This window comes from Canis lupus, chromosome 6, assembly GCF_048164855.1.
Source record: "Canis lupus baileyi chromosome 6, mCanLup2.hap1, whole genome shotgun sequence".
Classification (NCBI taxonomy): Eukaryota; Metazoa; Chordata; class Mammalia; order Carnivora; family Canidae; genus Canis; species Canis lupus.
The window spans coordinates 65,820,052-65,844,800 of NC_132843.1; the positions used below are offsets into that span (position 1 = coordinate 65,820,052).

The following is a 24,749-nucleotide window of genomic DNA, read 5'->3' on the forward strand; positions in this document are numbered from 1 at the left end:
CCTGAGCCAAAGGCAGATGTTCAGCAACTGAGTCATCCGGGTGCCCCAAATTATGTGTTCTTACAGTCCACTGACTGTTCACTTTCTAATGGCTAAGCTCTCCTGAGAAGGCTGCATAGAATTTTCCACTTTGGTGGGGAAGACAGATGTATGGAAGCAATATAAAACTACCCCAGGTTCTCTAAGCAGGTAGTTGCAATTTCATTTTGGTTGGAAAATAAAAAGACTTAATGGAGGAAGAGCAGTGAAGGCACATTGAAAAAAAATTCAATAAAAAACTAGACAAATGTGAGAGATGTATAAACCTTCCAAAGGTGTTCACTTTTTTTTTTTTTCCCCCAGATGGGAGAAGAAAAGTCTCATTAACCTGTGACAGTGCCTCTTCCACATCTTTTGGTTCTCTTCTTCTGGCACTTGCAAACTTCTTTTTCTAGTAGTTGGGGACTTTTTCTTCATGAGAGCCATGCCACCTGCCCATTCCTAGTTGATACATCTAGGATCAAAACAACTGTGTGTAGGACAAACCCTCAGTTTTTTGGATTGGGGTGGGAGATCAGAGGTCAAAGACTATCTACCCGTCCTCCAAGCCCAAGCCATGAGCTGTCTCATTGGGTTAGCACAGAGCAGCAAATGGCCATGAAGTCATGTCCATTGAGATTTGTCAGCTTTGTGGAACTTAGTCAGGGACATAACCGTGCTTGGCCCTGATGCTGATGGCCCCTCTCTTTTAAGGACACATGGTGGTTGTAAGGATGCTTACAACTTGCAGTGGGTAATAACACTCTATTTATCTTCATCATAATACTTGAAACTCAGGCCTTTTACAATAGGCTTTATCAAAATGTTTTTGTTTTTAATCTCTGAAAACTTTCCCAAACTCTATTGAGTTTCATCTTGCTGGCTTCATCTTGCCCTGTGTGTTCTAGCAGTTAGTGTCTGGTACTTCTTTTATAGCAAAACTTTCTCATGAGAGTTTTGGGGTGAAAAAGTAGACATTCTTCATGTTGACTTTTTTTTATAGGAAGATTAGGCAGGAGTCCAGGAATGTAAATAGACAGGCCCAAGAGAATGTTTCGTGTGTGAGCAGATCCCAGAGTGTCCTGGGGGATGGAGCTCCATCAGAAACCCAGTGAAGGCTTATTCTTTTCTTAACCCTCCTGGATCACTGCACAATGAAATGATGGCTCCAAAGAGTCTTTCCCACAGGGTCATCAGGCCTCTTGCAGCAGACTGTTCTGGCTTGCGGATGCAGGCATGATATGAGGCCATGTTGGAGAGAGTCGGCAGAAATAAGTCAAAGACAAGTTCTCATTTTCTTATGGGCACTTGTGAAGGCAAACCAAGAAGGGAGGTGAGGGGAAAGGGTGCATGGGTGGGGTCAGGGAAGTTGAGGAAAAGAGAAAGAATGTAAAAGGTATTTAGGGGTCGTTGGGCCTATTCACAAGAATGCTGTAATGTACAGAGGGATTGGGGGTATCTGTATGATCCTGAAATGGGCTCAGGTGGCCTAAGGACTAAAGTTAGCAGGCTGTACTATAATAAAGGTGAATAACTGAAAATGAATGCTATGAAGTATGGAAAGTTGAGTTCTCTTGTGAACTACTAGAACATTCCATAACAAAAGATTATCTTCATTCTAGCTTCCTAAAAGCCAGTGGATAAAGGAGTTGGGCTGTTTCACTTTGGATAGACTAAGGGAGGGTCAGATTTCATGAAGAAATATAAAAAAAAATAAAAACCTTGTCATACATTTGCTTAGGACAAATTAAAGGTATATGAGATGAAACAGCAGCAAAGAAAATTTTGGTTAAAAAAAGCGCACACACGCACACACACACACACAAACCCCACAACAACTCAGTGATGCAAAAAATTTATTTCATATTGTCCTGGTGGCTGGATTTCAACTCTGTGGGTCAATCTAGTGTTGAATAGGAAAAGCATCTGACCACAAAGGCATAGGTACAGTTACGTAAACACACTGAACACCATGAGATCCAGCTAATGTTGTTTCTATAATGCTACCCTTTCTCCTTTCTAATCTCACCAAGCCACAGCTGAGGCATTACCTTTTTGTAGTAAATGCTACATTTGTGACTGCCTCCTCCTTGGCCTGAGTACGCTGGTCTGGACACATTAAGCATGGTCATGTTTCCTGAGCAGGCTGCCCAAAAGGCCCACACTCTACTCTCCCCACCATCAATCAACAATGTTACTTTTGCCCATGTGCCTGTGTTGACTTACACCAAGTCCTCCCAGCCCTTCCTGCTGGGGGTGTGTGGCTTTGGCTGGTGGCATGCCCCCAATTATGCCACCCATCTTCTCCAGGTGAGGCCCTTCCTGGTAAGCCTGGCCCAGTGACACTGGGGTGGTGGAGTCCAAATAAAGAAACCATGTGAGCTGCAGCCTGGGAAGAAGTACCCTGTGGTGGGGGCTCTTCAAGGCCGTGCCGCTCCAGGTGTCCATCCTCTAGGAGATCAGCAAAGGGCACAACCTGCTCTCCTAGCTTCCTTGGAACAAATATATCCACCCAGATGATGAACTGGTTTTAGAGGGTGAATTGCAGTGTATCAAACTGGAAGGCACCACTGACCTGTCAAAGCTGGTCCCAGGGTCAGTCCTGGCTGTGCTCCACTCTGTGAGAGACAGTGGGAAGTTTCTGGTGGAGGACCACTGCTTTGCAGAACTTGCTCCTCAGAACCTTGCATCTCATCCTGACACAGACAGGTTTATGCTACTGGTGTCTGGTTTGGGCCTGGATGGAGGCAGGGGTGAGAGCCTGCTGGGAACCCAGCTGCTGGTGGACATGGTGACAGGGCAGCAGGGAGACGGGGACAGTGCAGTGCTGCCCACATGTTCTAGGTCATCCTTGCCAGGAACCTCCTAAGCACAACACCCAGAGTAGAGATACCATCAATATGGCCAAGACCTTAACCAAGAAAACCCAGGCATCCAGCATGGAGGCTGTCAAAATGCTGGATGAGATCCTCCTGCAGCTGGGCACCTTGATACCCATGGTCATGGTGCCAGGCAAATTTGACCCAACCAAGCACACTCTCCCCCAGCAACCCCTGCCCCCCTGCATGTTCCCCCTGGCCACTGCCTACTCCACCCTCTAGCTGGTCACCAATCCCTACCAAGCCATCATCGATGGAATCCAATTCCTAGGGACTCAGGGCAGAATGCAAGTGACATTTTCCAGCCCAGCAGCACGGAGGATCACTTGGAAATCCTAGAGGGGACCCTGCATAGTGGTCACATCAGCCCCACAGCCCTGAAATTAGGTGGCTACCCCTTCTACAAGACCAGTCCATTCATCTTTCCAGGGTATCCTCACATCTACTTTTGTGGGAACACCCCTGGCTTTGGCTCTAAAATCTTTCCAGGCCCAGAGGACCAGAGGCTGTTGTTGGTGGCTGTTCCAGACTTCAGCACCACACAGACAGCCTGCCTAAGTCTGCATAGCCCAATCTCCCTGCCCACCCGTTTCTCAGGCTTTGTGACAGAGAAGGACCTGGGGGGCCTGCGTCTGGGCCCCCAACTCACAGAGATCTGGGCCATCTGTTGCCTGCAACATTGACACTGCAGCAGCATTTGCTGTACAATAAAAATCTGTGGAAAAAACAGGTGGGTTGGGGAGAGGCAGTGTGGCACCAGTCCACGTGGCAGCTGAGGTGGAGACTGAGGACGTGGACTGCCAACACCCCAGGTCAGAGAGTGGAGGGACCCACACCCCAGTCGAATGCCGATGCCGCAGGGGAGCCCGCTGTTGCCGTCACATGCCCTGCAGGAGCTGCGGGCCGGGGCACCGTGCAGGTGGAGCTCGTTCCCGAGAAGGGCCCCTTCCTGGAGCAGTGGAATACCAGGTTTCCAGGCAGCACTTCAAGGGCTCTGTGTACAGACGGTACGAGGACTTCGTGGTTTCCCATGAGATGCTGCTGCAGACGTTCCCCTAATGCAGGACGCTGGCCGTCCCCCGGACAGAGTGCTGGGAGCCCACCAGGAGTTCGTCGAGGCACTTCATTGACCTGGTGGCCCGGCACCCCTGTTCTCCACGGGTGGCCCCGATGTGCAGAACAACTTAAGGGAATCGGCTCAGTGTGCTGGACACGAATTCATGCCCAGTAAGCTGGCTCCTCTGGACAAGGGCTTCCTCCCAGCTGACATCCAGACTCAGCTGTTAGCCGGAGCTCATTGGGAACATCTACAACAGCTTCCACGAGCTTCGCCATCTGGCCCATGTGGCCGAGTGGATGGCTTCAGGCGCCACGGACAAGGCTGCTGACCTTCCCATATTCGGGAAGGAGCTGAATGCTTTGGATGGCAGCACGCGGGGTCCCTCCAACGGGCCAACAGGAAGAGAATGAGGTGCTCTGGTCCTGTGTGAGGGCCCACGCAGAGCCCCGGGCCTGACTATGGAGCAGCTGGGACCCTACATCGTGGAACAGGAAAGCGCCACCCCGCCACCCCAACGATGGAGCTTCAGAGCTTCCTCTCCCCATCCTGCCTGCACCGGGAGGCGCAGCTGGTCCACAACTACCTGCCCCTCATCTCCCACATTCTCCTGCCTTTGTCAGCTCTCAGCTCCAAAGACACGAGGAGATAAGCAAGAAGAGTTACCATTTGCTTCTCTGACATCAGAATTATGCTTTCTACATCTCTTCCACTTCCTACATCTCTTCCAGCTTGGAGAACTGCAGCTCGCTTGAGCTTGCTGTGTATCTCTCCCTGGGCTCCAGATGTCCTGGTGTCCGAGATACCCACCCCCACTCCTGCCACATAAATCCCTTCCAAAGTGACTCTTGCCCACGTTTCCATCACACATACCCGGACAGGTCTGAGCTGAAATGGGGGATCCTGATGTGCTATTTAAAGAAAAAAAAAAAAAAAAAAAGAAACAGAAATCCCAGGAATCTTAAAGCTATTCATCTTGAAGACTATTCATGGAAGCAGGGAAATTTAAACACAGCATCCTTGAATATATACCCTCCACACTTAACTAAACTTGGGCTATTGTTTCCTTCATAATGACAATTCACCTCTGGGAGTTGGAGAACAAGCACTCACTACTGCTCAGTACAATCATGTAGAGCTGGATCAGGTACCAGGAGGAAATGAAAACAAAGCTATATTGTCAGGAAGCCTGAAGGTTGACCCAAACAAAGCAGAGCTCCAGAAAACTATTGTGGAAAATATTTCCCCCATAGCTGCCTGTGGTTGTTCAACCCAATCTTTAGTCAGACTGGGCTGGAAGAGGAAAAGTACTTATCATTTAGCAGAGAAGCCTACATGCTGCTGTCCATTTACAAGAAAAAGAACATGAAGAGGAAAGGACAGTGGTGTGAGCCACAGCTCATGAGAAATCCACTCTTCTGCCCCCACTGTCTGCTCTCTCCTTGAGTTGCTTTCCTGAAGAAAACATCCATTCAATGTAAACACACCTTTCTTTTAAGGAGCTCCTATAGGCTCATCTGCTCATTTGATTATCTGGAGGGCCATTGAGGGTAGGAAATTCTAGAGGCAAAAGGGGGCCCCAAGGTAGTGAACCCAGAATTTTTAGTAGTGAATGGTTGGGCTGGAAAAATTGGAAGTCAAAGTGGAATCCAAAATGGGCTCTGTCATCCATAAGATCACTTAGCCTTTCTGCTTCTCTTGATAATCATATGGGTATCCCAAAGTAGATTTCAATGCCTTCCTGGAGGGCCCAGAGGGTATTGTGAATACGTAGAAGCCACAGTTTTAACAAGATTAAATTTTTCTAGAATCTATCAGAGACTTCCTGGTCAGATGTTTTGTGGTATTAGTAAATCAATTCCTTTTCTGAGAATAGCAGGAGCTGTGGAGAAATCCTGCAAAGGGAAAAAGTGAAGATGAAACTATATATGGAATGACAAAAGGGACAGCATTTCTCGTAATGGGCTGGTTAGTTCATACACTTATTCATCCATTTATTCAACACATATTCATGGAACCTCTTCTATGTGCTAAGCACTGCAGCATTAGGGAGACATCAGGGAACAAAATAGAAAAGGTTGCTTCTTTTTTGGAGCTTGTAGCCTGGTAAAGGAGACAGACTAATAGGACAAAATAAATTATGTAACTGTAATTGTGGCAAGCGTCAGGAAGGAGAACAGGGTGCTATGAAAGCAAATAGCACGGGTGGTGATGGGTCAGAAAAATTTCCATGAGGAAAGCTGAGCCCTGAAGGATTAGCCAGATGAAGGGGAGGGGAGGTTGGGGAAATGATCTAAGCAGGAAATAATAGCACGAGTGAAGGGAAAGGCAGGTGAAAAAGTGAATCTCAAAAAAAAAAAAAAAAAAAAAAGAAGCCATCCATAAAGAGCAAATGAGCCAAACTCAACGAAGAGCAAAACAAAATGGAGCCAAACCACAGTGCAGCAAAAAATCTGTTCCAAAAAGGTGCCAGCTGTGGTGGGGAAGTGGGTGCAGGGCCCCTTCCACCCATCCTGGCTTCTGTCTCTCTTACATTGATAGCGAAAGGCATTGTGTGGGAGCAAATGGTCAAATCCTTCCCTACTGCATCCCCAAGACATTATCCTAAGCCAAATGGGTGCCATAAGTTTTTTTTTAATAAAATTAATACGATTATCCAATGACAGAATGGCAAAGGTGAAAGTGGGGATACAGCGAGAATTACTGAGCACCTCTGGTGTGGCAGGCAGCATCTAGGCATTTGTGTGCATTATCTCATTTAACAGTCAAGTAGCTCCACATGGCAGAGGATAGTACACATTTTATACTCCATGAACTGCAGCCCAGAGAAGCTCAGTGACCAGCTCAGAAAGTTAAAGATGGAGATGAATGGGCTCTACTTGGTGTGACTCTTATGTCTGACCATGCTCCCACTCTGCTTTGTGACCTTAGAAGAACTCGTGGAGGTCATCTGGTCCCAGCCTGTTATTTTGTAGAAGGAACTTGAAGCTCCAAAGGTTGAGAGACTCAGTAAGGCCTTGGGATTAGTGGCAAACGCAGGCCCAAACCTCTGGCTCCCATTGCTAATCCATATATCTTCCCTGTCTTTTACTGTTTTATAAACAAAGTAAAAACACACACTTGTGAGTTAACAGGATGCCAAAACTATGTATAATTCATCATCATTTTTCTTGACTTGCACCCTTTTCTTCCCTGAAAACTTTAGTGTTGAAAAATGTAGTGGGGGGGATCCCTGGGTAGCTCAGCGGTTTAACGCTGCCTTCAGCCCAGGGTGTGATCCTGGAGACCCAGGATCGAGTCCCACGTCGGGCTCCCTGCATGGAGCCTGCTTCTCCCTCTGCCTGTGTCTCTGCCTCTCTCTCTCTCTCTCTCTGTGTGTGTGTGTCTCTCATGAATAAAATAAATAAGATCTTTAAAAAAAAAAAAAAGAAAAAGAAAAATGTAGTGGGAACTTCCTCCAGAAAAAAAAAAAAAAGACTACTGAATGGTACAGTTTGTAATAAAGCAATCATACTTTAGTTTCTTTTTGAATTTGGCTGTTTGGATTTTTAACTGTATTAAAACAGGGCATGCTGGTATTAAACAACTGATTTGTGCTTTTTATATTCTTCTATATTCATCTAATAAAATGGAAAGTCTTAAATAAGGTACACTTAATTGATTGGCTGCTCTAATAAAATCTCATATCCAGAATAATATCTCGGTCCATACACTGAGTCAGTGAAACAATACTGAGGAACAGAAGGAGCATGGTAGCCACTGCCCCACCAGAGACTTCTCCAGGGGCAAGGACAGACTTGCTTCTAATTAGTTCTGCCTTTGAATATATTACTTCATTCTTCTGGCCTTGGGGTCTGCATCTGGGAAATGAAGACAGTCTATCTGATAGACTGTAGGATTCCTTTTAGATTTGAATTTCATTGGGTGTTGGCGGTACATTCCCAATTGGCCCACTCTCTCTTTCTCCTCAACAATCCCCAACCATCATTTTCATCTGCCCGTCACTTGACTTTGTGGGGTTTTTTAAAAATATTTTTTAATTTAAATTCAATTTGCCAACATGTAGTATAACACCCAATGCTCATCCCATCCAGTACCCTCCCTCCTTAGTGCCCATCACCCAGTCACCCCATCCTCCCACCCACTTCCCCTTCTGCAACCCTTTGTTTGTTTCCCAGAATCAGGAGTCTCTCCTGGTTTGTCTTCCTCTCTAATTTTTCCCCACTCGGTTTCCCTCCTTGACTTTGATTGCCTGCCCTTCCCGACTGGGTTTTACAAATATCCAGGGCGGGAGTGGGGTGGGGAAATCGTCTGACATTTTCAATTCCTGGGCCTGAGCGCCCCCTAGGCACACAGAGGTAAACTGGCAGCTCTGGGAGAAATCAGGGAAGCTGGCGTCTCAACTGAGGTCAAAGCACCAAATCCCTGCACTTCCCTGTAATCCTCCTGGCAAGAACTGTGGGGGTTTCCTGATTTGGGCAGGGAGGGGGGTTGGGAGACAAGTGTTGGGGGTGGAAAGCCCTAGCATCAGTCACATTTGTTGGGTCAGGGGGCTCTGCAGCCCTGTTACTTCAGTGGGCGGATGCAGAAGGCAAGGGGGTGAACTAGACGCCTAGCAGGTGCCACCCTGTGGAAATAAGTCAGGGGCCACACGGTGAGTGTGTCAGGGCTAACGAGCAGTCACTGGAAAAAATGGACGGTTCAACTAAATACATTCACAGAAAATGATCCAAAGGTTATTAATCATCTGTTATTTGTGTTGCTGGCATTATCTTCCTGTTTCTATAAATATTGTGCATGTGTTTCAACAGACTTTATCCTTTTGTATACACCATTTTTCCTGCTTTTTCCACTTCTGATACTGTTTTGTACACATACCTCTTATACCCGTAGCCCACATAATATTTATTTTAAACCTTTTATAACATAGCTCTACCACAGCGAGACACTTTTTGAGAAGTAGAGTATATTCACACACATATGTATGTGGTGTATGTGCGCCCCGTGTATGTGTGTGTGTGGGTGGTATATATGTATATGTTGTGAATAGGTGTGTGGTGTGTGTGTGTGTGTGTGTACTCTGTGTGTATGTTTATGTATGGTGAGTGTTTAAGAGTGTGATACAGTATGTAGATATGGGTATATGGAGGTGTATATATTTGTGGTATGTGTATTTGTGTTTCTGTGTGTACAGTATATATGTTGTGTGTGCGTGGTATGTGTCCCTGTATGTTTTTGGTGTACATTTATATGTTTACATGGTGTATATTTGTGGTGTTTATGTTTGCTTGTGTAGGTGTGAGTGTGTGAGTATACATTTGTGTGTATATGTACACGTATTTATGGTGTGCATGTTTGTGTCTGTATATGTGTGTATGGAGTGGGCCTCCGTGTGTGTGGGTGCTGTGTGTGTGTGTGTTCACCCTTGTGTGGTGGCTGCAGCCTCGTAGATCTGGGTCCTGGTGCCCTCTCTCAGGCCTTAGCATTTGTGCCAGAAAACAGAGTTCCCAGGTGCCCCGGAGGACTGCGCTTGCTGTGTAGGGAGAGTGGGGAAAGCTCTTCCCGTGGTAGGTGTTTGAAAGCCTGCATAGTCACCATGCCTGGCTGTGTGGCAGGCCAACTGCTTCTGCAGAGGATGAGTGTCTGCGGTTATCAGCAGAGACAGGACACTCAGGAAGCCACTATCACAGGCCCCAGACTGCTTGAATTCACGGAGGTGTGTTTTTTCTCTAAGACCGTATTTTCATTCTCTGTTAAAAAAAGGGGGGGGGGGAGGGAGAGAAAACATCTCTTGGGTGAATCAGTATATCATTCTCATTAGCCCTGTCCATTGATCAACATCTTGTGATCCTCTTCCAGAAGCAGGAAGGGGTGACATACACCCAATCCACCAAATAGCCTTTCCCCAATTTCTGGCCCCAGTTCCTTGTTGGACTTGCACACACAGCTCCACCTCACCCCACACCAGTGGGCACATCTCCTCCGTGTCCCTCATGGTCAGCTTCCTGCCATTCTGACCTGGGTCATACCCAGAAGGTGAAGATGCTTAGGCCACAGCATTTTGGGTCTAATTTTCTGTTTAAACCCACGATGAACTAACTCCTCAAACGTGTACTGTAGTAGGTGTGGCCAGGCACTAGGTTAGGCATGCAAGATAGGATGATGAGTAGTCTAATAGAGTGGTTAAGAGCATGGGCTCTGAATCAGATAGAACCTGTTCACTTCCCACCTTCACCCCTTACTCTGTGACCCAGGACAACCAACTTCCTTTAGGCTCTGCTGCCTCGTTTGTGAAACGAGTACTTGTCCCCCTGGATTGCTCTGGGGCTGGCTGGTGGGAAGTACACAGCAGAGTACCTAGAAGGTGACAGTCCGTACACGTTAGTTGCTGTGTGGACTGGCTCACTCAGCCTTCACGCTAGGCTCCTAGGCGAGGAGGTCTGAAAGCTGAGCACACATTTTCCAGTCATTTTTGCATTTTGAATTCCAGATGCAGACTGTCCTGCACCAAGTCAATGAACTCAGGAGAAGAAATAAAAGGCAGAACCTGTTCCCATTTTAGCTCTTTTTTTTTCTGGGAAGCGAAGTTGTGGAAATGTGAATTTTCTGTGCAATGGTGCTCTAGATTCCGTTTTTAGCCTCTTGAGTACTGAGAGGTAGGGGTAGCCCCAGCTTCTCGGTTCCAGCAGAGCTCCAGAGGTTCCCAGAGATGCTCACTCTCCCAGAGGGTCATTTTCATCTTGTCTGGGAGCCATTTCTGGAGTCCTGGTCAGGAGCCTGCTCCTTCAGCTACTCTACTAACTTTCTAAACATCTGATTCCTTGGTTAAATACGTTCCTACTTAATATAAATACAGCAGTTTCTGTTTCCTACCTGGAATCCCAATGGATGCAATTCTTATTACTTATATGCAAAATTTAAAGTAATAGCAACCATCACATATTGGTAACACCGTAAGTTCAGGTTTTTGCAGGTGTTATGTAATTCCATCCTCTCAGCAAAACCACACAGTCTGTAAGAGGCCTAATCAAGATGGAAACTGAGATCGTTCTGCCACCAGATGCCAGGGGCCTACTCACTGTACTCATTACACCCTCCTGTTCCTTCCCCTGAGGAGCTCACAGTGGACTGAGGATGGCTGTTTGGTAGCATGAGAAACACTGAGAAGAACTGGGGGCTCAGGGCTGTAGAAGCCTGGGAAAGAAAATGTCTAACTCTGCCTCTGGCTTGGAAGCCCAAGATGGCATCTGCTTGCCACCTTAGCAAGAGGTCATCATGACTTCTTATTCCTTGACATGTTGGGGGACCCTGCCTCAAAGGTCTGGTGGCCTGTTTCTCCAGTAACCATCATTTAGGGGTCCCCAGGCTGCATGTTTGCAAAGGGTCCAATCTGTTTTTGTGTCCCGCCGAGTCATGGCAGGTCTTGAAACTTGCGGATACCTTCATGGGACTGATTCCTGCGGGCAGCCTGAAGAGCTCGCTGAGCTGAAGGTGCCAGCGGCCTGGAGCAGGTGTGTGCACTCATCTTCAGCATGGCTCTCTCCTTCCTTGTTTCTCCTGAGACTTCCATGCAGCAACACCTGCTTGCTGAGAGGGTCTCCAGGTCGGAAACCTTGCCTTAGTCAGGTCTGTATGCCTGCCACTTAGCACATGGCAGATGCTCATCGCATGAATGAGTGAATGAATGAAGCAGCACCATACTAGAGCCCCTGCTTGCCTCAAATATGAGTGAGGAGCTGGCTCTATTCTCTTGGCTGGATGTTGGAGCAGGAAGCATAAGCCATACCAGCTTTTTCAGCCCTGGAAGAAGTGTAAGCTGGGTTCTGTTGGGGAGCGGGGGAGTAGCAGGCAGATGTAGGGCCTCTGACTTCTTGGCTCGCAGCTCCTCATTTCCAGGATTCACTACCACTCCTTAATTTCCAGGTTATGGGTCTTGTAAAACCTAATTCTGGAGCACATTTTCTAATTCTTAGCCCCTGGGCAATTGGCTCCTCTCCCTCTGCATTTGGTCCAGCTGCTCATGACCACCCTCAGCAGAGTGCTAGGCAGGGGTGCAGGGAATCACAGGAGATCCTGGCTCCAGGATAACCCGTAGATGCTGTCAGAGAAATAAAGACCACCATAGCTGTGCTCCCACAGAACCTGAAATACCATGGTATTTCATAGGGAGCACAAAAGGGGGGCTTGGGAATAGTGCAGCTTCTAGAAGATGAGATAAAAGGAAGGAAGTTACAGTAGAGATGATGAAGTGCTCTGAAAAAAATACCACAAATTACATGCATACAGTACTCGATGATTTTAAAACCTTTCTCATAAATAGTACATCAGGTCATCTAATTCTCACACTAGCAGCCTCGTAAAGGAGGCAGAGCAGACATTATTATGCCAGTTTAAGAAAACAAGCCTGAAGCTTGGGGTTAGGTCTTCTGATCCCAAATCCAGCTCCCTAGTGAAAATCAGGACCAATAAGACATAAAGTTTTAAAAACCAGATGTTTTAAAAAATCTGTCATCCAAGTTACTTGATTCTGATCCCTACCTGTGTAGGCAGGAGTTCAATCTCCTGAAAATTCCTCCTTGATAAGTTCTGGGAATCCCTAAGGGGCTCTTCACAGGTGTTCAGGAGCAAGGCCATTCACATAAGTTTCCCTCCTGGCAATTGTGCCAGGTCTGTTGGGCCCCACAGAAGCCACACTACCCTGGGCCATGGCCTGGGACTCAGCGACACTACCATCGCCTCTCTGGATCTGTATTCTTTCTACAATTCCCGGGCCTGGCAATTTTTGTTCATACCCATTTCAAGTCCACAGGCTGTCAAAGATATTATTTAGCGGTGAGTAGGGGACACTGGCTCCCTCTTTGTGGAATTACACTTCAGCAGAGGCTCCGAAAGCAGTGTTACTATGACTATGGTGTGATGCAGAAATTAACTTAATTGCTATGTCAGTTTTCATGTATCCAGGGTGACCTTGGGAGAGGTACTTTGAACAGCCAAGCAACTCTACTCTGCTCCATTTAGTAGCTACACTGCAGGGCTTTACTATGAGCCTGGCTCTCAGTCATTCAGGAAGTGAAGTGCATTTTTGGATAAACCCTTTGTAGTTCAAAACTGAGGGATCAAGCAGATTTGATAGCCCATTGTTTGTCAATATCTAAGTGCTCCTATTTGGATGGAGGGGAGCCCTCTGATATGTCAGGCTGTGTAGTTGCAGGTCCTAGAGGTCCAGTGGCAAACAAGACAGAGGCAATTCCTGCCCTCCTGAATCTTACATTCTGGAGGGTCAGGATCCTAGTGCCAGTTTCCTTCTTTATCTAGATGAGTTCTTTCCTGGGAGGCCTCTCTGCATTTTTTTTAATATAAATTTTTATTTATTCATGATAGTCACACCCAGAGAGAGAGAGAGAGGCAGAGACACAGGCAGCCTCTCCGCATTTTTTTCGCTCCCTTCCCACATTCCCATCTTGCGAATGAAACTTTTTTAAATTAATTTTTTATTCTGAGATGATTGTAGATTCATGTGCAGTTGTAAGAGATAATATAGAGAGATCCTGTGTACTACCTAACAGTTTTACAGCAAAACTGTAGCACAATATCGCAGCCAGGATATTGATATTGACACTGCAAAGATGCAGAATGTCTCCATGTTTGTCACCACAAGATGGACCTTTTGTAGCTAATTCCACCTCCTTTCCCATTCACCTCCATCTCTGATCCCTGGCAACCACAAAACTATTCTGCATTTTTATGATTTTTGTCATTTTAAGAATACTATATACATTGAGGGGTACCTCGTGGCTCACTTGGTTAAGTGTCTATGTTTGGCTCAGGTCCTGGGATCAAGCCCCACTTTGGGCTCCCTGCTCAGTGGGGAGTCTGCTTCTCCTCCTGCTGGTGCATGTGCTGTCTCTCTCAAAAAAAAAAAAAAAAAAAAAAAAAAAAAATATATATATATATATATAAATAAGTCGAATCATACAATGTGAGACTTTTTGGAATTGACTTTTTTTTTTCTCAGCATAATTCCCTGATTATTTGCATGTTCATGGAAGTTGTCTTGCTTATCAATAGTTCATTCATTTTTATGGCTGAGGAGTGGTCCATGATATGGTTGTGCCACCGTGTAACCATGGACCTGCTGCAGGGTAACTAGGTTGTTTCTAGTTTTTGACTGCTATGACTAAAACTACTTTTTTACAGGGTTTTGTATGAATAGGAGTTTTCATTTGGGGGGGTACAAATGCCTAGAGGTACAATTGTTAGGTTGTATTATAATCGCGTGGGTGGTATTATAAGAGATTACCAAGTCGTTTTCTAGAGTGCCTATACCATTGTACATGGCCACCAGCAAAGCAGGAGTGATCCAGTTTCTCCACCTGCTCACTGGCAAGTAAACTTCTGACTGACTACCCCACCAAATTGCCAGACATGCCCAGATAGTTCGAAAGCTTGCCAGGGCACAGTTTGAGGTTTTCATTTTTTTTTTTTCTAGCAGGATTTTTATAGTCTTTGTATAAATTTTATTTCTATCCAGCCTTTTCCACCATTTCCCTGGACATATCCAGACATGCCTGAAGCCTCAGCAATGGTCAGCAGAACACTCTGGCTCAAGCTACAAGTCCGTCTGCATAGAGTGAGATGTTTGGGGGTTTTATCCTCATACCCCTTTTAAAGAATGACCTCTCCTTATATCCCCCTGCTGTCAGGTAGTCCCCAGAGACCAGTGTGTATCCACCCACTTGAGGTGAGGGAGGCCCTTTTTAAGTTGTGTAGAAACCATCCCATCCATTCTCTTGGCATCTACGATGTGTCAGGCACTGTTCTAGGTGCTGCAGATAAAATACTGAACAATCAGGTAAGGCCCCTTGTTTTGAGAATTTTATATTATATGAAGGGAAAATAGACAATAAAGACACAAGATGATTTCAGATGGCAATAAATACTACAAAGACTCTAAGTAGAATGATATAGAGGCACATAAGCTTCTCTCTAAGGAGCTGAGCTTTCTTAGCATCAAAATTTCTACAGGCTCCTTTTTTCAAAGCTATTTCCATTTCTTTCACCATTTTTTATGATATTCTCACCATGTTTTCTTTCTTTTTTTAAAGATTTGTTTATTTATTTATTTATTTATTTGAAGAGAGAGCAAGAGAGCCAGCAAGCATGTGGAGCAGTGGGGAGGGGCAGAGGCAGAGGGAGAGAGAGAACCCTAAGCAGACACTCTGCTGAATGCAGAGCCTATTGTTGGGCTTGATCCCTTGATCCCAAGATCCCATGACTCTGAAACTATGACCCAAGCCAAAATCAAGAGTGGGGCATCCAATCTACTGAACCACCTAAGGGCCCCTCACCATGTTTTCTGATCCTAAGATACCATGGTTGACCTTTGCTATCAATAGTTCCTTTTATTTGTTAAGGATTCTTTTATAATTATTTCTTTGACTCAAAAAAATTACTCCAAATATGGAATATATGCCACAGAAACAGTGAAAAGACTTTCTTCCTTAATTTGAACACCAAGTTTCTATGAAAATAGCCAAAGATGGCAGGCCTTTGGAAGGCTCTGTTCTTGTCCATTCCTTGTTGTTCTATGAGTTAATATTCCCAGGTTCTTTCAAGTGAAGACTGTAAAGTCAGACTTCTCACATCTCATACCAATTCAAATAATTTTTTTAAAAAAGGTGTTTACATAGATATGCATCCACCTTGCTAGACTCAGCCTACCAGGAATTTCTTCTACTTGAGTCTACCATTTTATATATATCAGTCATCCCTCCCAGCTGCAGGTCATTTGTGAGTATGATAATGTGCACTTTCACACCAAATTTCATATTTAGGTATAGAAGAGGACACAACACCAATGACTGCCTGGTGTTCAATCTAACATAGTCTACTCAGCCTCTTGGGCTTATTTGTTCAGTGAGTTAGGAAGCCACTTTGGGTTTCCTCATTTTGCCGACAAGAGTATAATGAAAGCGTTGGTAAAATGTTTTGCTCAGATCAAGCTAAGTTACATTACCCGTTTGGTAATCTCACTAAAAAAAACTCAAAGGCGAGTTTGATGAAACTTGTTCTTAATGGTCCCATATAGGCTTCCAGATCTTTAGTACTGTTTGTAATATTACACCTTCTGCCTCAAGCAGTTAGCTTAGTCTTTTCTTATTCTTCCTGCTCTAAACACAACTAAAACAAAAATCTTTGCTGTTCTTAGGCTTTTTGCATGTTTCTGCTTTTTCTGACATTGGTCTTTTGGGTCCTTTTGTTTCATCCTTTGCACTCATCCTTTTAAAGTCTGAGTGCCCTGAATGGCCAAATTGTTAATTTCCATGTATTATTTTCAGCATGTTTAGGCACTCGTGTACACTTGATTGGATGACTTGTGACTATATGAATAAGAATATTTAAAAAAAAGAATATTTTTAAAATAATTTTCCAAGCCCCTTTAGGGTCCTGCCTTTTGGAATCATTGACCACAGAAGTATTCTCTCTTTTCTGTTTATTTTATAAAATTCGGTTTCCTAAAGTTTAGTATATGTGTGGCCAATTCTTTCCAGAATTCTCTTTTTAACTACTTCATCTTTAAAATGGCATAGTTATCTTTCACCAATCTTTAGAGGCCAGGTGTCATATTGGCAAACTTAGACTCTCAATATGCAGATCTACTTGTATATATGTGATTTTTCACAAATGGGGCATGGGTTTGTACTTTATATCCTTCAAGATTATAAGCTTCTTAGGGGCAAGAACCACTCTTCTCTGCCTTTTCTAGAAGAAGCTAGTCTAGTTCCGAGTAAAATGGCTCCTTCATTGGCTACTGGAATGAATTAGACACAAATAAACTCTCAGGAAACTGTATGATTCACTCACCATACGAAGTTAATGGATATCAACCAATTAAGTCTTGGAACCTGCCTCATCCAAGGATAATTACTGTTGTTTTGTTGTGGTTGATGTTTAGCTCCTTTTCCTGGTTAGTATAATAAAACCATGCTGTCTGCATTTGCACTTGGGCTATCCTCTTCAAATAGTGGCCTGATATTTCTAGAAAGTCTTCCTGCCTTGCTTATTTTGGCAGTGGAGTTAGAATGCAGAATTCATAGTCTTATCCAGGGATCTACAATGAATGCTTCTATGGCTTAGTTCACAACCAGCGAATAGGAGGGAGTAATTCTTCATATTAACTGGACTCATAAAAGATTTTCAAAGAATGTGTTGTCTGATTACCTGATTACATTTGTTGGGGGCTCCTCCCCACCAGACATCTGGTACTTGGGATCTTCTACAATACAAATCACATTGTGTCACTCTGCACTCAAAAATCACCTGTTTTCCCATTATTCTTAGGTGAAGTCTAAAGTCCTCGATGTGGCCCCTTCAGCCTGATGTGGTGCTGCCTTCCTCTCTGGCCACCCACTTTGCTCACCATATTCTTAGTATACTAGACTCTCTCATCTTCTGTCCCTCCAGAGGACTTTACCACAGCTGTTCCTGCTGACCAGAATGCTGGACACCTAGCTAATGCTTTCTTATCCTCTAGGTCTCAAGTTAAACATCGCTTTCTAACCTCCTCCCATTTCTAAATTCGACTCCTAGCTACACTCTCTCATAGCGTCTGCACTTTTCTTTTGTAGCATTTACCACAATTTTTAATTATGACATTTATTCAAGTAATTATAGGTTACTAGTAGATGCCAACTTCCAGGTCATCAGAGGCTCATTTGTTTTGTTCAGTGCTAAATGGCCGGGTGACAGGAATTCAGTTAATATTTACAGAATAGATGAAAATTTATAGTGTCATGGTATTGGCTCCCATGATTGTGATTGCTCCACTGAGCATTGTGCTTAATACACACACACACACACACACACACACACACACACACACACAAACATGTGTGCATATGAATATGTACTGTACTCAAATATACACATAGGTTTAATTTTATGGAGTAGGTTCTTAATCATCACTTTAAGATGAAAGTTATAGCAAACTCTCCTTCCTTTACAGCATTCCTTTAATATGCTGCACAGGCCAGCTGTAGGCAAATACCTTCTTCCTTGGATAGTAAAAAAAAAGGTGCAGGTGGGAGTCCAAGTGTGCGATCCAGGGCAGCATGTTCAGGCCTGCTTAGCCCAGTCATTTCCCCTCTCTGGGGTCCTCAGTTTCCTCACTGTGAAGTAAAGGGTTCAGATGACATAATAATTAGCATCCTTTCTATTTCAATGCAATATGATTCTAAAAGAGAAGAGGGGAAGGAAGGAAGGAAGGAAGGAAGGAAGGAAGGAAGGAAGGAAGGAAGGAAGGAAGGAAGGAAGGAAGGAAGGAAAGTTAACTTTTAATGTTGGAGGCTAAAGTAGTTGAATTTGTTTGGCTACAGGTGACAGAAAACCATAAATAATGGTGACTTAAGTAAGTTTCCAGATTATTTTTCTCTTATGTGAAGCCTAGACATTGTCCATCTATAGCTAGAATGGATACCACGCTCCTTCTGTCTCTTTGTTCTGTCTGGCATGGCTTTCATTGCCAAGGTCACTTCATGATCCAAGATGGTGGTTGGCCATCTGCTTACATTCCATTGGTGGAACTTAGTCTTATAGACACACTACCTGCAAGGGCATCTATCAATACAGTTTTTATTCTAGGTAGCTGTGGGGCTCCTACTGGTGAGGAATAAAAAGGGAACATGTATTAGAGGAAACATAACAGCCTTGCTAGTGGGGGCTTCCCAAAAAACGTAAATTAGGGAGATGTCCAAAACTTGCTGAACAGAGAAAATGCTGCCTACACAACATTTTCCAAACCACCTTCTGCCTAGAGGACTTTTTGGAATCAGTCATTTGTCTAGTTGCAAAATTGCTTCTCTTTTGCCTTTCCATTTCAGGTTTCTAAATTCTGCCCCTGGGTCCATTTCAAAACCTGTAATTGGATCATTTGGAGCTGACCTACTGTGGAGTGTCTCAGTGTCCTTGTCTATATTCATCTTGGAACAAACCCATCTTGGAACTCAGTTTTCATTGCAAAACTTGTCTATGCTTCTTATTTCAAAATCACTGTATCTGAAAAATGGTGACCCATCTCAAAGCCTCCTACTTTGTGTTGCCAGTTCAAAATATAATCTGTGTCCGGAAACCAGGATTCTTTGGAAATTGTTTTAAAAGATACTCTGGAAGGTCAGTATAAAACCTTCAGGATCATCTTCCCTCACTCCTCCCCCTTCCCCCAGCTCTCCTTCCTCTCTCTTACTTTGGAGTTTGTCCATAGATAATCTTCCCTATCTGCTATTAGCCTTACCAGAATTAATGTGTCAAATCCCACTGTAAAGTTGACATTGGGGTATTGATAAGCAAAAGTTATTCCTAAATGTTCTTATATCATCTTTTAGGCAAAGCCTAGTGTATTTTTAACTTCCATATAGTTCCTTTTTTAAAAAAAAAATTATTGGAGTTCAATTTGCCAACATTTAGCATAGCACCCAGTGTTCATCCTGCCAAGTGCCCCCCTCAGTGCCCATCACCCAGTCACCCCAACCCCCCACCCACCTCCCTTTCCACTACCCCTTTTTCATTTCCCAGAGTTAGGTGTGTCTCTCATGTTTTGTCACCCTCACTGATACTTTCACTCATTTTCTCTCCTTTCCCTTTATTCCCTTTCACTAATTTTTATATTCCCCAAATGAATGAGATCATATAATGTTTGTCCTTCTCTTAATGACTTATTTCACTCAGCATAATACCCTCCAGTTCCATCCACGTTGAAGCAAATGGTGGGTCTCTATCATTTCTAATGGCTGAGTAATATTCCATTGTATACATAGACCACATCTTCTTTATCCATTCATCTTTCGATGGACACCAAGGCTCCTTCCACAGTTTGGCTATTGTAGACATTGCTGCTATAAACATTGGGGTGCAGGTGTCTCAGCGTTTCACTGCATCTGTATCTTTAGGGTAAATCCCCAGCAGTGCAATTGCCTCCATACAGTTCCTTCTGCTGGCCTGCTCTGTTCAAACCAGCCCTGGAATGTTCCAGTGCTGTGAAAGGAAACCAAGTCATTGGTGGTCAGTGCATACCTAATGTACAGTATCCCATTAAGTCCTCTCCACCCTCCTGGGAGATGGGCTTTACTATCCCAGTGCTTCAGATAAGGAAATGAGGCAAAAGTAGGTTGAGTAACTAAGGCCTCCTCCAAGCTGGCCATTGGAATCAAATTTGCATGTGTCTGACTCCAAAGCCAAAGCTCTTTCTGCTGCTCCAACTAATTAGCTTCCTTATAAGAAGATTGGAACTAGTCAACCATATAACCTTGGATAAGCCAATTAACATCATCTGAACCTTGGGTTCCTTCCCAAATGAAGAAGTAGGTTTAGATGAATGTCAGAGTCCCTTTATCTCTAACATTCTCTCTGTTCCCATAGCTCTCTGGCTGGCTTATTCTGGAGGAAGAACTTCCACTAACCCTAAGTAACAGCAGCAGGAGTAATATCAATAATAACTATTTATTGAGTGCTTACCCAATACAAGGTGAAGATAACTTATTTTAATCCGTTTAACAAATCTGAATTCTGATGATCCCTCTTTCATATATGAGAAGACTGAAGACCAGAGAAGTTATAGATATACCCAAAGTCACACAGCTGATAAGTAGTAAAGACCCAAGGGTGTCTGTTTTCTAAGCCTATGCTCATGTGACTTCCATGCTGTTTGGAGGCGGGGGAGTGATGAGGAAGGAGAAGAGAAAAATGCTATAAGGAATGATCTCTTAGGGTAAGAGACATATGTACACCTGCCAAGATGATCCAAAGATAAGTCAGTTGGGATAAGAAAGGGTGCTTGGAAGAACCAGCTGATTAAAGCACCCCCATAGTCTCCTCAATTTTGTTTCCAACTCTTACCAGACATGCTCCTTACTCCCAGGCACAGAGTGCTGCCCAGGTAGGAACTTAGCTTGGGAGAGCCTGGCTTGGTGCCAGTCTTGCTCACAGAGGCCACTTAGACCCTAAGTCACTAAGCCTTTTATCTCATTGCTTTTTAAAATCTCATTTTATTACTAGGTCCATGCTTTTCTGACCTCTCTGAACTTTAGCCAAAATTGCCAGACCCCCAGCCCAAGCCCTACCATGCCCAGTACTTCTCTGGAGCTGCCTGAGTCTTAGTGTGCATCTGGTAAGGCTTACAAGAGGATGAAATCATCACTAGCCCAAATGGAAAAGGACAATCAGGGGAAAAGAAAAATGGGTTTCTGAAGAGTAAGTGGGGGTCCATTATGGATTAGTCTAAGCTGGTCAGGTGTGTGAAAAGGAGGGGCCAATTATGAAGGAGGGCCTGGGCAGGCTATGAAGGCTGAAATCTATAGGGTCTGAAAGTTCCCCAGCCTCTGAGGAAGTTGGGCAAGTCAGTTTTGCCAAAGCAGGTGCATGGCCTGATGGAGTACAGATATGGGCTTTGGGGCCATGTAGATCTGGATTCAGATAACTCGGCTAATTTCCCTTTGTGGCTTCAATTTATAGCCTCAGTCCCTAAAATGAAGCTGGCTGGAACCTCACAGGTGGCTTGTAAACATTAGAAACAATGTGCATGGTGCTTTAAACACACCAGAGAGACAGGAGGCAGGTTCTGTTATCATATTACTAAGGAAATAGCGTGAGAAAGGCTTTTTTCCTGCCATGAGCACTCAAGCAATCATCATCAGTTTTCATGCTGTTTTGTTTATTCAAAACTTGGGGCGTGACTGGTGAGTAAAAGCTGGCAATACTCAGTTGGGCACTGAAGTTCCAAATGAAGCAAGTCTCTGGAATTGAGGCTGCCAGAACACACCACTCGGAGCATGGGATATATAATGGGATCATACAGCTATTTGCATGGAGAATTTTTTAAACTTGCCTTTTCACCACTTCAAAATAGAGATGTAATTATTGCTTGCAGATGACTGTTATCGAAGAAAATAAAGGAATAATTCCCCCAAACCAGTAAAGGGAAAGGACAAATCAGCCATAGCATAAACAAAACAAAACAAAACAAAACAAAACAAAACAAAAGAAAAACCCAAAACCCAAAACAAACAAACAAAAAACCCAAAAACAAAACTACTCATGAATCAGGGCAGACATGTGAATAGTGACAGTGAATTGTAGGATGAGAAGTTGACCTGCCAAGCTGGGTGTTCTGGTCAAGAGCTTTGTCCCAGAATTGCTTTCAATTGCACCCCACTTAATTCTCAGAGATGTCCTAGTGTGGATAACACATTCTTTGGTCACCTAATCACATGGGCTATCACACACATTGATGTGGGAGGAGAGGGGTTACCTGATTACCCCAGACAACCCCAGGTGGAAGACATTTAGAGAAGGAACTTCTAGAATTTTGCTCTCTGAGCCAGGGCACTCTCCTTCATACTTTTTTACTTAAGCCCATCTGAGCACCATGTTGGCCCACCTGCTGGCTATGGCATGAGGAAGCAGAGACTAGAGAAAATAGGGATGTTTTGGGGGCGAATCAGGGAGGATAGAATAAGACCAAGGAATCAGATGATCGTTGGTCGGTTGTTTTCAGCATGGCATCAAATGGGAGAAATGAACTGAAGGACCGTGCTTGTCTTTCCGGAAGGCAGAAGTATTTCTTAGAGAGTGGACTCCATTCACCAGTGGCCTGGCTGGGTCTGAGTCAGTGTCCACTTTACACGCTCTCCAGGTTCCTGGGAAGTGCCCTGAAGGAAGTCGGCCGTTTCTGATCCTTGCAGAGCAGACCCTCTGAGGCTTTGGTATTTGTCCAAGCTCCACCAGAAGTGAGGATGTGTATACACACGTTTGGTGGACGGTGTGGGTGTGCCTCCCCCATCCAGGAAATGCAGTCAACTCCCTAACTCCGGACCCACCCAGCGGGCCCCCTGTGTTCTATTTTAAAAGCTCTAGGGTAGCCCGATCTGAGGTCTGTCTGGTGTGTCCATCCCATCCCCTCCTTGTTTACTGGAACATTGGGTCACCGCAGTGCAGCTGGAATGCAGTGTCTGGGCGAATCAGCAAGGCCGAGGCGGGCCCTACCAGGCGTCATGTCATTGCACTGTTTTTCCTCCCCTCCCACTGAGTTTTCTTGGAAGTTCTGAGGCTCAGCGTGTATCTCCAGAGATGCATTCCAAATTCTCAGCTGCTTGCAACTCAGCAAGTCTTACTGCCTCTCTTTTTAAAAGCAAGGTGCTGGGAAGCTTAGGAAGGCTCTGCCTTCTGCTCAGGACATGATGCAAGGGTCCTGGAATCAAGTCCTGCATTGGGCTCCCTGCAGGGAGCCTGCTTCTCCCTCTGCCTATGTCTCTGCTTCTCTCTCTCTCTCTCTGTCTCTCTGTCATGAATAAATAAATAAAATGTTTAAAAAAATAAATAAAAGCTAGGTGTCTTGCAAGGTCCGAGATGAATAAGTGTGAATACAAAGGTATTCAAGACTCCATGTGTTTGCTGCTGCCTGCTGTCACACCTAGTTCAACCAGAGTTTGCCCTCTTAAAAAGCAAAGAGGAGGGGCACCTGGGCTGCTCAGTCAGTAAAGCAGCTGCCTTCGGCTTTGGGTTGTGGTCTCAGAGTCCTGGGTTTAAGCCCCATCAGAGGCTCTGTGATCAGTAGGGGGTCCGCTTCTCCCTCTGCCCCTCCCCCACTGCAGGTGCACACTCTCTCTTTCAAATAAATAAATAAAATCTTCAAAAAAAAAAAAAAGAAAACAGAAAAAAAACAAAGAGGAAAATAGCCTCTGTATGAGATGCCTTTGTGACTTGATGTATTTGCCTCTGGTCTGCGCGTCTGTCCCAGCTGAGACCTCTGGGGGTGGCTTTGCCGCCCTTTTCCTTCCTGAGTACACCTACCCTGAATGCCAGGTGACTGATCATGGTCCGACTTCCTGTTTCCTTCCAACCTTCTGGCTCCATTATTTCTTCCCATTAGTCTTTTCTCTCCTCATCATGGTCACTCCATCCCTTCCTGGACTAGAGGAAATGATGGGGAGCAGCGGAGAAATAGCCGAACACATCAATGATGTAAAAATCATATTTGTCTCATGAAGAGTTAAGAAAGGTGTCTGTACCTTTTCTTAGATTTGGTCTTGGTTTTAAATGATATATTACTTTTTTAGCATTGAGCCCTGGTTCTTAAAGTGTGGTTCCTGACCTGCAGCATAAGCCTCACCTGGGAACTTGTTGGAAATGCACCTTCTCTGGTTCTAGCCCAGATCTGCTGAATCAGAAACTTCTGGGGTAAGGCACAGCAAACTGTTTCAATAAGCCGTTTAGGCGGTTCTTTCTAATGCATGCAAAAGTTTGTGGACACCTGGAATAGAGGATTGCCCATGAGACAGAGGAAGGAAAGTTTGAGATTTCTCTTTGATCTCCAGATGTCAAAATCAGTGTGAGAAGGACAGAGCCTATACCGTGCTCCTTAGGCCTGATTCATACACCTTGCCTTTCAAGCTGGGGCAGGTGTGGGAGTATATGCGAGGAGAAGAAGGACCAGGCAGTCAGAGTAGCCCTGGGTCATGCCTCTGGTCAGGGACCTGGAGGTTCCTGATCTTCCTCTTGTGTCCAGCACCCCTCTAACGGCATAAGGCCACCTGATACATGTTATGTAATGGTATAAAGATTCCATCAGGCAGCTTCTCATCTGCTCTCAGGCAACTTAGCCAACCATTAGTTATAGATAGAAATTGTGGAGCTTATTCTTTTCATATTTTTCTTAGATTAAATCAAGCAAATAACTAGAAACATGCTCTTCATCTGCCAATGCTCTCCTTACTATCTGTAGAGCCCCCAAGATTATGAAGAGA

The 24,749-nt window shown here is 44.7% G+C and overlaps 1 pseudogene; it reads left to right on the forward strand.

The window, feature by feature from the left end:
• The first annotated feature begins 2,142 nt into the window (after positions 1-2,142).
• On the forward strand, positions 2,143-4,367 carry LOC140636072 (DNA polymerase delta subunit 2 pseudogene; annotated as a pseudogene).
• The last annotated feature ends 20,382 nt before the right edge of the window (positions 4,368-24,749 follow it).